We start from the raw sequence: 14,879 nt of genomic DNA on the forward strand, positions 1-14,879 counted from the left end.
AAGTCGCAGGTCCAGAAGATCTTCAGAAACTTCGCTAGGAAGGCCCAAAATCATTTTGACGTGAAGATCAAGAAGGTTCGGAGTGACAACGGAACGGAGTTCAAGAACGCAAATGTGGACACCTTTCTTGACGAAGAAGGAATTTCACACGAGTTCTCGGCTACGTACACACCTCAACAAAATGGAGTTGTTAAGAGGAAGAACTGGACGCTCATCGAAATGGCAAGAACGATGCTTGATGAATACAAGACGCCGAAGCACTTTTAGGCAGAAGCGGTTGAGACAGCTTGTCACGCAACAAATCGCTTATATCTTCACAAGCTACTCGGCAAGACGGCATACGAGCTTCTCACCGGTAACAAACCCCAAGTTGGATACTTTCGAGTATTCGGCTCAAAGTGCTACATTCTTGACAAGCACCGTCATTCAAAGTTTGCTCCTAAATCTCATGAAGGCTTTCTACTTGGTTATGGCTCAAACTCTCACACTTACCGTGTCAACAACAATTTCACCCGAAAGGTTGAAGAGATGGTAGATGTGAAGTTTGATGAATCTAATGGCTCGCAGGTAGAGCAATTGCCAATTGATGTAGGAGACAAAGACCCTTAAGAAGCAATCCAAGACTTGTCCATTGGCAAACTTCGTCCAACGGAGGTGAAGGAGAGTACTTCATCCGTCCAAGTGGAAGCTTCTACTTCACGACAAGGTGAACCAAGAATCGACACGGAAGCATCCACAAGTGGGACACACCAAGATGAAGAAGACAAATAAATGCATCAAGACGAACATCAACAACCTCTTTCTCCACCATGACAAGAGAACGACGACGTCAACAATGAAGAAGGCCAAGAAGAAGAACAAAATGAAGAAGATGTTCAACGAAGACCCAAGCAAAAGCTCTCACGAGTTCGAGCAAGAATTGCCAAAGATCATCCCGTCGAGCAAATCCTCAATGATATACAAACCGGGAGAATCACTCGCTCAAAAACTCGTTTAGCTAACTTTTGTGAAAACTATTCATTCATCTCTAGCATTGAACCTATGAAGGTTGAAGAAGCATTGGAAGATCCGGATTGGATAAACGCTATGCATGAAGAGCTACACAACTTTGAGAGAAACCAAGTTTGGACATTAGTTGAGAAGCCCGACAACAACCACAACATCATTGGTACCAAATGGGTGTTTCGCAACAAGCAAGATGAAGATGGACAAGTGGTTCGCAACAAAGCACGTCTCGTCGCCCAAGGATACACACAAGTCGAAGGTATGGACTATGGTGAGACATATGCTCCCGTTGCTAGACTTGAGTCCATTCGCATCTTACTTGCCTATGCTAATCACCATAATATCACCTTGTACCAAATGGACATTAAAAGTGCTTTTCTAAATGGTGAAATAGAGGAGGAAGTTTATGTCAAACAACCTCCCGGTTTTATCAATCCTAAGAAACCAAATCATGTTTACAAACTTCACAAAGCTCTTTATGGTCTTAAACAAGCTCCTAGAGCATGGTATAAATGCTTGACCAAGTTCCTTACTACAAGTGGTTTTGAAATTGGTAAAATTGATTCTACTCTTTTTACTAAAAGGGTTAATGGAGAACTATTTGTATGCCAAATTTATGTTGATGATATCATATTTGGTTCAACTAACCCTCACTTTAGTGAAAAGTTTGGAAAGCTAATGTCGAGAAGTTTGAGATGTCTATGATGAGTGAACTCAAATTCTTTCTCGATTTGCAAATCAAGCAAACTAAGGAAGGTACATTTTTCTCTCAAACAAAGTACACCAAGGACTTATTCAAGAAGTTCAATATGCAAGAATGCAAAGGTATGTCTACACCCATGCCTACTAGTGGACATAATGATTTAACCAAAGATGGTGAACCGGTTGATCAAAAGGTTTATCGCTCTATGATTGGTTCATTGTTATACCTATGTGCTTCACGTCCCGATATTATGCTAAGTGTGTGCATGTGTGCACGATATCAAGCTGCTCCTAAAGAATGTCATCTTAAGGCTGTGAAAAGGATAGTGAGATACTTAATTCATACACCAAACTTTAGCATTTGGTATCCTAAGAGATCTTCTTTTGATCTCGTTGGCTATTCCTACTCGGATTATGCTGGAGACAAGGTTGATAGAAAGTCCACTTCAGGTACTTGTCAATTTCTTGGTAGATCTCTTGTGTCTTGGTCTTCCAAGAAACAAAACTCGGTATCCTTATCCACCGCCGAAGCGGAATACATTGCCGCTGGTTCATGTTGTGCTCAATTACTTTGGATGACCCAAACTCTTAAAGATTATGGGATTTATGTGAAACATGTTCCACTGCGTTGTGACAATGAAAGTGCTATCAAAATTGGTCATAATCCTGTACAACATTCTCGAACTAAGCATATTGAAGTTCGTCATCATTTCATTCGAGATCATGTTGCTAAGGGTGACATTGATCTTAAGCATGTTCGCACCGATAAGCAATTAGCGGATATATTTATTAAACCTCCTGATGAGAAAGTGTTTTGCAGGTTGAGAGGAGAATTGAACATCATTGATGCTTCGAACTTGGAGTAGAAACTCCATTGGATACATGCAAGACATGAGCTTATGACTAATCCATGATATATCTCTTATGATAACTATCTTATGTCTTGGATATATTTGCACCTTGCATGTTGTCTAACCCATGTAGGTGCTTGGTTGAATCTAATTCCATGATATTGCGACTCACTCACATCTTGAGCAATCTCTACATCACCAAGACTCTACACAATGGTGGTTGAAGACAAGGAAGCACAAAACCATTCAAACATATCCTTTGACAAATTGTATGTTGAGCTTCAAGATTGTCATTTTTGGATACACAAGTGCTCTTCCTTGCAAGAACTAACCCATGTAGGTAGATGAACTCAAACTCCAAGTGGTGCTCTCAACTCTTGATGAGCTACATCAACCTTGAGCACCCACACAAGTTCAACTACATGAGCAAGAACCACACCACCACCCAAGGTATGTTATTCCATCTTAGAGAAGCTTTACTCCAAGACATGAGTCAAACCAACTCAATATACTCTAACATAGGTGACTATGTCACCGCCGAACTCTAGATGAAGTTCTCTTGTGTTCTTTTTGTGTGTATCTCATGCATGTTTAGTTTCTTTCTCTTTTTCAAAAAAAAAACTCCATCTATATTTTTCAGTCTCTTCTCTTTTCTTTCTGTTTATGTTCTGCATTTTCTGCATTTAATTCCTTGCAAATCCTTCAGGTAATTCATTGCAAATCTTTGTGAGATCCTACATGTCTAGTGAGCTGAGGTGACAAGTGTTTTTCTCTGTGTGAACTCGGTTTCACCGACTTGTAATTTTCGGTCCAACCGAATCTTTTCGGTGCCACCGAAACATACCACTCGATGCCATCGACTTCGCAACAGAAAAAACAGTTTGCCACTTGTTCTATATTTCTTCTGATCCAGCTCTACTCAATGAATCTTGTCCTCTACAAGCATCACAGTTTTATCCATTGCTTTGTGCTGAGTCTCAAGGACCAAACCTATACGACGGATTCCAGAAAGCCCTTCTTGGAAATTGATGTCAAAGGGGAGAGAGAGATCACATCAAAGCTTGTAGGAGAGAGAGATCACATCAAGGGAGAGAAAAAGTCTCAAGGACCAAACCTACAAGAGAGAAAGTATTAAGGGGGAGAGAGAGACTTCCAGGGGGAGAGAATACTCAAGGATCCCAGATGTCCCAGATGCTTGATGCTTGATGTTCAAGAGGAGAGATGTCACATGTCTTTTTAGGGGGAAAGACATGTTCATTTGTATCTTTCAGCTCTGATTTGTTGTTCCTTATCTTCTCCCAATATCCCATGTAAGATTCTGGGGGAGCAAGACACCTAAGGGAAAGAAATCAGTCAAATTCATTGCATATCTTTATTCTTGGGGACATGTTGAATCCAATGTGGTACCTTGTACTCACTCTCTACATGTCATCTCAGTCTTGGTATTCTTGTGGTTTCTTTTGTTTGCTCTGGCTAGTGGATGTACCTGTGTTATCTAACTTTGTTTGTGCAGGTTCATTCCATCCTAAGCCAACTCAAGACCACAAGGTAAGTATATGCATCAAAATCATGAGTATGAGGAGTTCTTGCTTATGTACATACTGTTTGCAAGAAGGACTCATGAGCATGAAGGTATTTTCCTTGATAATCTTTTGCTCTGATGCATATGCCCAAGATAGATGTAACACATTGCCTACTCTGTCATGGTTATGCTCTCACATGCCTCTATATTTCATATTTACATGAGTGCATACATGTAGGGGGAGCCTATGCTTGTTACATGTCCTTCCAAAGCTTTACTTGCTGTTCTTTATATCTTTATCTAAAGCTTTGATGTATGTTGCCATCAATTACCAAAAAAAGGGGGAGATTGAAAGCACAAGTGCTCCCTAGGTGGTTTTGATAATTGATGACAACATATCTCTTGTTGGACTAACATTTCTATCTAGCATGTTTCAGATAAGTTCAGCAATGGAGTGGCATGGACTAAAGGTTGTGGGAACTCCTTCAAGATGCTAAGGACAAAGGATTGGCTAAAGCTTCAAGCTCAAGACTCTTCATTTTACATTTTAGTGATCCAAGATCACATTGAGTCCATAGGAAAAGCCAATACTATCAAGGAGGGATGAGGTGTTGCTTAATGAGCCTCTTGCTTCATGTGCTTAATGATATGCTCCAAAATCCTCAGCTACTTTCTCACTTCCACATATGACCTAAACCCTAAGACAAACTCGGTCCTACCGATTCTTTCTATCCGGCGCCATCGAGTTTCACTTGTCATAAGCCACTGCCAAACCCTAGCAATTCGGTTCTACCGATAGGGATCTCGGTCTCACCGAGATGGGATTGCAAACTCTCTGTTTCCCTTTCATAACTTTTCGGTCTCATCGAAAGAGCAAACCCGTCCCACCGAGATTGCAATGTAAACTCTTTGTTTCTCTTTTGTAACTTTTTAGTCTCACCGAAAGAGCAAATCGGTCCCACCGAGTTTGCCTGACCAACTCTCTGGTTAGCTTATTACCAAACTTGGTCTCACCGAGTTTGTGTAATCGGTCTCACCAAGATTACGTTATGCCCAAACCCTAACCATATCGGTCCTACCGAGTTGCATGTCAGTCCCACTGAAAATCTCTAACGGTCACTAGGTTTACCTTTTCGGTCCGACCGAGTTTGTTGATTCGGTCCCACCGAGATTGGAAAACTGTGTGTAATGGTTGGATTTTGTGTGGAGGCTATATATACCCCTCCACCTCCTCTTCATTCGTGGAGAGAGCCATCAGAACACATACACAATTCCAACTCATATGTTCTGAGAGAGAACCACCTACTCATGTGTTGAGACCAAGATATTCCATTCCTACCATATGAATCTTGATCTCTAACCTTCCCAAGTTGCTTTCCACTCAAATCTTCTTTCCACAAAATCCAAATCCTATGAGAGAGAGTTGAGTGTTGGGGAGACTATCATTTGAAGCACAAGAGCAAGGAGTTCATCATCAACACACCATTTGTTACTTCTTGGAGAGTGGTGCCTCCTAGATTGGCTAGGTGTCACTTGGGAGCCTCCGACAAGATTGTGGAGTTGAACCAAGGAGTTTGTAAGGGCCAGGAGATCGCCTACTTCGTGAAGATCTACCGCTAGTGAGGCAAGTCCTTCGTGGGCGATGGCCATGGTGGGATAGACAAGGTTGCTTCTTCGTGGACCCTTCGTGGGTGGTTGCTTCTTCGTGGACCCTTCGTGGGTGGAGCCCTCCGTGGACTCACGCAACCATTACCCTTCGTGGGTGGAGCCCTCCGTGGACTCGCGCAACCGTTACCCTTCGTGGGTTGAAGTCTCCATCAACGTGGATGTAGGATAGCACCACCTATTCGAACCACGGGAAAAACATCCGTGTCTCCAATTCCGTTTGAATTCTCCAAACCCTTCCCCTTACATTCTTGCAAGTTGCATGCTTTACATTCCGCTGCTCATATACTCTTTGCATGCTTGCTTGATATGTATTGTGTATGTTGAAATTGTGCCTAAAACTCCACTCAAACCAAAAAGTCCTAAAAATTGCAACTTTAGCACTAAGTGTCTAATCACCCCCCCCTCTAGACATACTTTCGATCCTACATCGCGCCGGGGTCGAAGTAGACCCACGCAGGGGCGACAGCGGCGACGGACGACGTAAACCGATCTTAGATTGGAAAACCAAAAAGAAATGCCGATCAGACGTCTTCATAGTCGACAGGAATGAATTCTCTCATTAAACGCACGTCACCAGAAAGCCTAGAATATATATAAAAAAGTGTGAGCATGAGTGTCATATTTATATGTCTTAAACCTTGATAGACTGAGGATACCACTACCCTCATAATCATCCAACTACGTATTGGGTTCTTAAATCCTATTAATTTGTCAACAAATTAACTAGTTTAATCAACCAATTAAGATCAATAGGGTCCTTGGGTAGCGTGTCCATTCTTATCTTCACGAAGTAAGTACCTACATTCGGTGCTTACTACGGGGGCCTAGATGGACGAGTATTTGTGGCACGCAAGTGCAGAGGCACGCATTTCCCTAGTGCCTGCTTTTTATTTTGGCTTTCGATTTTTAAAGTTCTATATCTTTTAAACGATAATTTCCAATTAAGTTATGTTTTCATATTCATGTTTCTCGTGACCAGTACTTTCAAATAAGATCCATTTTTTTAAATATATTTGATGACTAAAAATATTTTCTATTTCAATGTTGACATTTAGTACGAGAGATCAATAAAAATCAATTATTTTGTGTCGACAACCCACAGAAAAAATTGCTTGCAATTATATCTCAAAAACTGGTTGAAACTTAGCAGTTTTAGATGCAAAAACCGTAAGTTTAATCGTTGAAGCTAAAACATTTTAAGGGATTTTTTTTAGTTTGCCCGCGCGTGCGGGATTGCACTACTATGTGAATCGCAAGTCAAAATGAGCGGGCGGCAAGACTTGGCAGATGACTGCCCCCGCACTCACCTGGCCCCGTGCATTTCTGGGGCCTAGGCTACCTTTTTGTCGACTAGTAAACGTGTAGGTACAAATGCCCGTATTAACTAACTAAACGTTTGAAGTACACACCATGAACATTGTTTTTTTTCATACCTGGACAAAAATAATTATCACGAAACTTTGCCTGTTAGTAAACATTTGAATTTTTCCCCATTTTTTTGGACAGATGTTTTTTTATCAAAAAAGAAATCAGTTTTTTTGCATTAATTTCGTGGAGCAGTTTATTTTTCTATTTTGTGCTAAATGTGTTGAGGTGCTCACCATTGGTATGATGTAGATCATTAGATCTACATGGTTTAATGGATGACATGATTTGGGTCTGCCTTTTAGGATATTTTTGTACTGGTATAGACATAGATATGGTTATACATGCAGTTTGTCCACTCGTACATAAAGATGGCAATTTTAATATTTCAATACTATTCCCTAACACTTCTCACCGATTTACTCACATTCATTTAGAGGAGATGCTAGTGGTCGTCTATGGTGAGAGAAGAAAGGGTGGTAGATAGTTCATAATGAAACTGGATGCTTCATCTTACATAATGCCTTAATATATTACTTTTACTTATTCATTATGACATCATGCAAGATCATGGCATTGAATCATGAATTCATAAAAAAATCATGAAATCTTACTGTCATTCCTACAAAGACATACTTGCCTATGTTCTAGCATTTCGGTCCAGTGCGGTCCACAAAACAAAAGATTGAACCAACGAGATGAGATGAAAGAAAGATACAAAAGGCGGATGATATATGTTCCACAAACTAAAAACAAGGAGAAAGATCTGATATTAATCGTTAGGATTTGAGTTCAGAACACTCGGCTATGCATGTGTCTATCTTTTGACCTCTCACAGCTACTATAACTATCTTGTTTTGGTCATTGTCAGCGTCACCTTTCGTGTGGTTACTGCTTGGCTAGCTGAGGACCGGGATTCAAATTATCAATCGACATGATAGTCTAGCTGACGTGTCGAACAATTGATTTGACACGTAATAAATATATAATTTGTGTGTTAGAAGGGCACTCAAATATAAAAATAGATAGAAATACTATTCAGAACCTCGGGTGTAGACTAAATTGTTTTGCACCGGAAGTATTTGTTATGATCATTTCACTAAAGAATTGTGTTTGGTATACAAACAATTATGTTAATATTGATTCACTGCATAAAATTTTGCATAAAAAATCAGAATATTAGTCATAAGACCACAAAATTTATATTTTTATGTATATTGTACACTATGCTTTTACGTTCATAATTTTACATAACATCAAACTTTTTAACAGCCGATATATATTTTCTATGTTCTCATTTGACTTCCTATATAAGAACAAAAAAATACAGGACCTAAAAATATGTTGCAGTGATGTTAGAATAGAGGGAGTGAAGAATAATTATTTTTCACCCTGAGTGATGAATAGGGCGACCCTATAGGTAGCTATGCGTCATCATCAGCACATGCTAATTTATATGTACCATCGATGACCAAACCCTGTCGTATGTACTTACTGAAAAATACTCTCTCTGTCTCATAATATAAAGAACATTTCTGACATTAGTATAGTGTAAAAAATGCTCTTATATTATGAGACAGATAGAGTAATTAACATGCATGCCATGTCAATTACAGCGGCTGATACGCACATACCTGCAATTAATTAATAGATAGACAGTCACACCGAGTGATCTAATGCCTAACATACGTGCACGTACGTTGCTCTGGTACCAGTCCCTTATGCACGCACGCGCCTAAGCATCAGATGTGTTCTTTTCAACACGCGTATCCTAAAACGTACGTGCAGCACGCGCATGAACATGATATCTCGTCAGTGGCCAAGGATGAAATTCTTTTAAGATAGGGTAGATAAAAGCTATACACTGTTGTTGCCGTTGTTCATAGGTCTAATGCCGTCTCGGTGGGCACAATGTTCTATGGGCAACTCCAACGGGTTTCATTGAAACGGACATCATCAAATCTCGATGGATATATCTGAGGGCAGCCAAGCGGCACCTGCCATCCAACCATATTCGACTATTATCCAATGGAGAGAAAGGGGTGGAGGCCGTAAAATTGGATTTGTGTTGGGATCCAAGGTTGGGTTGGCATGTCTGAAGTCCCCCAAGCCTCCCACTCCTTTGGTTCTAGTTTTAAGAATCTCGGATGTCGACCATCCGGTCTGGACATTTAGGAGCGATTTGTTGATCCGTGTTGGAATCCGCTAGGGTTTGTCATCATCTCACATGGTGTGGCAGTTAGTATGGTCATATTCTCATGTGCTAGTATAGGTCATCGCAAAAATATGCATGCTGATGCTGGATTGTCTTGCCAAGCAGTTTTAATTACGGACGCCCAGGCCTTATATCGTTTTCTGATGTTGAGAGATCGTTCTTTGGTTAAAAAAAAATAGCAGTCCTTGCTTTCCACATGACCACGTGATACACACCCTTATTTTTTTATTTTGGGAACTGCTTTGCACGTCTTATTGCCTGCATACGTGACTCCTTAACAATATGTATGTGACATGTTTGACCAGGTGTTGTACATAACAAGACTAATGTGGTGGTTCTATTTTTCCTCCATTTTTTTCTTTTAATATATATAATAGAATAAGAAGATAGATTATGAACTGTTGCTTGTTTGTTTTTTATCATAGCTTACCAGGCTTGCCGGCTGGTTCTGTGTCTATCTTTTGACAGCTCGGAGCTGCTATGGCTATGTTGGTGTCGTCATGCTCAGCGTCACCTTTGTGTGGTCATTCCTTAGCTCAAATATGTTGTTTCGCGGGCGCAGGTACATAGGTAGGTCTGCGTCACCATCAGCACGTATTACTCTATATGTACGAACGATCAATTAAACGCCACCATATGTACTTAGTCAAAATTAATTTACATGTGCATGCGATGTCAATTAGAGCGACAACGTACATATCGGCAATTCGTGATCTCACGCCTGACATACATGCGCGTATGTTGCTCTGGCCTCAGTCCTTTACGCACGCACTAAGTGATAGGATATGTTCCTTTCGCACGGGCGTACCCTAAAGCGTATGTGTGGCATGCGCCTGAACATGATATTATCGACTCATATGTATTATCATCATGGCATCAAGAAATGGGTAAAAAGGAGACTATACAAAGCCACCGAATAAAAATCAATAATTAGGAGTTGTTTAAAAAGTAGTGGTAGTATCGATGATCGGCGGACGATGAAATTCTATGATGGGGCAGACTAAAGTTGTACATTGTTGTTGTCGTAGTTGTTGGAAATTTAGGGTTTGTGGTCTACCCTCTATTCCTCTGCGCTTATCCATGGTGCCGCTCACAAATCGCATCTTTGAGGCTAGGGGGTTACAAGTGGTAGATGTTGGAATTATGTATCCTGCAACTATATTCAAATTACATGGAATTGTCAATATTCGGAATACCTCATTATGGAATTATACATGTATTTCTACATGGAATTGCTTTACATGTTTACCATGGAATTGTTACTTGTTGGAATGTACTTAAGTAATACTCTCTTTGTTTCTAAATACTTGTCTTTTTAGAGATCTTAAATGGACTATCACATACGGATGTATATAGACATATTTTAGAGTCTAGATTCACTCATTTTGCTCCGTATGTAGTCACTTGTTGAAATTTCTATAAAGACAAATATTTAGGAACGGAGGGAGTATATGCTTAAGGAACCTGGTCAATCATCAGTGGAATACAATATAATATTTATATTAGAAAGATTGCCCGGATATACTGATGATTGGAAGGAGTTAGATCGTATAGTTAGATTACAGCCCTAACGTTGATCTACGTAATTAGAGGAATTTATAATCTATTATGGCCCGTTGCTCACAAGCGTGTGCTCTGGGGACATAACTGGTAGAATCCGTTAACAGACAAACATGATCGTGGTTGGTAATTTGATCTGGACTCTATCCCGAAAACTAGTTGTAATGACTAGGAATCTTATCTGTATAAGGGGTGGACTCTTTGGAAAGACAGTATAAGAAGGTCCCTACCCCCTAGCCTCAAAGATGTGATTTGTGAGCGGCATCACGGATAAGCGCAGAGAAATAGGGGGTAGACCACAAATTCTAAATTTCCAACAGTAGTTCACCGGCCTAATGCTGCCTCCGTTGGTACAATGGTCTAAGGGCAACTCCATTGCGTTTAACCAAACCAGGCATCATCAGATATTTGTGAATGTGTCCGCGGAAAACCAAGCCGGTGCTGGCAATCCAACCATATTCATCACATGTACCGTTCAAAAAAAATATTCATCACATGTCCGCCTTTTTTCCAATGGAGAGGGAAGAGCGGAGGAAATACGGCCTTGTCCATTAGTAGAAAATGAGCCTTTAATCTCAGTTTCAGAGGGCCTTTAGTCCCGCTTCTGCAACCGGGACAAAACTATCGGGGCTAATGACCATTACTTTTAGTTCTGGTTGGCTTACGAACTGGGATTAAAGGAGCTCCATGTGGTCGCTGTCTGGAGCGGGGCCGGAGGACCTTTAATCCCGGTTGTTAGTGACTAAATGCTAAGAATTCTTTTAAAAAATTGATTTTTTTATTTTTAAATTTCTGAATTATTGACAATTTAATCTCTAATCACCCCTCATCACTGCTCAAGTGTGCAACACTCATTTCAAATCGTCTAGATTCCCGGCCGGTCACTCATCCTCTCACTACTCCAGCCTAAGCACGCTTAACTTCCAAGTTCTAATCCCCCTAATTTACATGTCTGCACTTGTTGTTTTCCTGACTGAGTTCTACTCCAGCCTAAGCTGTCAATCCTATTAATCCTTAGGTCTAGATTTCACATGATTTAATTATTTGAGTTCCAAACAATTGTTAATATAAAATAAGTAATAATAATATTGAATTTCAATGAAAATAAAAGTCATACTATTATTTTATTCATTTTTACCATTTATTTATTTAATATGGCATAATTAATATCTTTAAATCTGTAAATCAAAACTCGACAAATAATATATCCATTATTATCAGAAAATTGTGAGGAATCCAAATATGACATCTTTAATTTTTAAAATTATTTCTCATATGCTTTAACCAATTGCTTCTTGGTGATGTGAATCGGACGAGAACTAATGACCTTTCTATGTTTGGCTAAGCACAAGTGTCTGATCTAGATTCATTGATAGAATGGTTATAATTTGATGATCCGGTACTAGCTAAGGTATAAAATGGTGAATCCCTGAATCACTATATACAATGTATGTCCAGTTGCAGCAACTGTTTTATTTGATTTTAGGAGTTGAACTTGAGCATGAAGTCACACGTTTCACCGTTTAAGCTTGAAACTATTATTAAAAAAATTATTTAGTAACACTAAAATTTATTCAATAAGTAGTTTGACCATAGTTTGACAAAAAAATTTAAAAAGATTGAGGACAACTTTTTTCCTTTCAGAATCTAAGGATTCTAAAAATGTGCAAAACGGCCTACTGTAGCCGAAATCGGTTCCAAGGGCCTTTAGTCCCCATTCTGGAACCGGGACAAAACAGATGGGACTAATGCCCAAAAATTTAGTCCCGGTTGGCTTACGAACCGGGACGAAAGGAGGTCCACGTGGCCGCTGTGGGGCGCCCAGGCAGGAGGACCTTTAATCCCGGTTTGTAACACCAATCGGGACTATAAGGTTTGACGAGAGGCTTCCCGTGCTCATATCTGAAGATCTCTACTACCTCTAACGTTTCAAACTCTACATCATCGCTCTGGTAATAACCAAGATTGGTACCGGGCAGTAGCCCCGGATGATTAGCGACAGTATCGCTAGACACCTTGAGTGGGGGGCACGATTGTTCGCCTGTTCGCCGAGCTGGGGAATTGTTTTCCCACTTTTTCGTTTTGCTAATCTTGCATCACTGGAAGTACTTCTCGACCGCCGCGCTTCATCATATGTCTTTGCAATACAACGGTCATAGTTGGATTGCGGCGGAGGTGGTGGTGGTCTCTTAAGGGCATCCATAGTGTGCTTCACTTTCACCGGATCTGCCATTTCCTTCGGAGGTGGAGGTTTCCGTTCAAAATGGGCCTTCACTTCAGCAGCACTGATGTCCGCATTTTCCTCTTCAGTCCTCTCATATAGTAACTTTGGAAGAGGCTTCATCCTTGGACCAAATTTGTATTTCTTGAAGGAAATGCCCTAGAGGCAATAATAAAGTCGTTATTTTATATTTCCTTATTCATGATAAAGGTTTATTATTCATGCTAGAATTTTATTGATCGGAAACCTTAATACATGTGTGAATACGTAAACAAATACTGTGTCCCTAGGGAGCCTCTACTAGACTAGCTCGTTGATCAAAGATGGTTAAGGTTTCCTGACCATGGACATGAGTTGTCATTTGATAACGGGATCACATCATTAGGAGAATGATGTGATGGACAAGACCCATCCATTATCTTAGCATAATGATCGTTCGGTTTTATTGCTATTGCTTTATTCATGTCAAATACATATTCCTTCGACCATGAGATTATGCAACTCCCGGATACCGGAGGAATGCCTTGTGTGCTATCAAATGTCACAACGTAACTAGGTGATTATAAAGATACTTTACAGGTATCTCCGAAAGTGTTTGTTGACTTGGCATAGATTGAGATTAGAATTTGTCACTCTGAGTATCGGAGAGGTATCTCTGGGCACTCTCGGTAATACACATCATAAGAAGCCTTGCAAGCAAAGTGACTAATGAGTTAGTTACGGGATGATGTATTACGAAACGAGTAAAGAGACTTGCACTAGTAGGAAAAGGCCTACTAATGACGCACCAGTTTTGCCTACTAATGGCGCATCACGCCACTAGTATTTATTACTAATGGTGCACCACCACTGGTGCACCATTAGTATCTGGTATACTAATGGCGCACCACCCAGTGCGCCATTAGTATGCCTCCCAGGGGCCATATTTAACCATGTGCTTTGGCACACTAATGGCGCACTGCGGATGGATGCGCTATTAGTATACTTGGCCTACTAATGGCGCACAGTTTGGTGATGCGCCATTAGTATACTTTGGCATACTAATGGCGCACTCTGTAGTGATGCGCCATTAGTATGAATATTAGGTTTTATTTTTTTACTTTTCTGATTTTTGCACCGGTTACAAAATATATTATTTGACAGAATATAGACAGTAGCACATAGCAACAGCAGATTCATCGAATACAATAGAAGATTAGTCTCCGAATACAATTCATCATATTAGTCTCTGAATTCAAAAGACCGAACAAAGATAAAACATTACAAGTCTCGAGACCGCGAGTATCGAGTTTGTCTTCACATTACAAGTCGATATCGATCATCTAAACTACCATCACATAGAAGAGAGCTGCGGTCATCACGATGAGCATCATCGCGATGAAACTGGTCTTCATCCGGTTCCTCCAACGCTCCCTCCTCTCTCCCGCTAGATAGCGGGCGTATCTAGATTCCGCCTCCACCCTAGTGGTGTACCCTTTGTAACTGTTACCGCTGAAACAGTGAACCTGTCTCCGACACTCCTCCCAGTCATCGTAGACTCCGGGAACCTTACCCTTGTACACAACATACGACGGCATCTCTATGCACAAGCCAAACAACAGACAATACATACATAAGCAATATATAAGTATGCAACAAAAGGATCGGAAGAGAAAAGCAAGACATGACATTAATAGCACGATTCATGGTCCTACTAATAAATACTCCCTCTGTAAACTAATATAAGAGCGTTTAGATCACTAAAATAGTAATCTAAATGCTCTTATATTA

The sequence above is a fragment of the Triticum dicoccoides genome, chromosome 1A (assembly GCF_002162155.2).
Source record: "Triticum dicoccoides isolate Atlit2015 ecotype Zavitan chromosome 1A, WEW_v2.0, whole genome shotgun sequence".
NCBI classification, from domain to species: Eukaryota; Viridiplantae; Streptophyta; class Magnoliopsida; order Poales; family Poaceae; genus Triticum; species Triticum dicoccoides.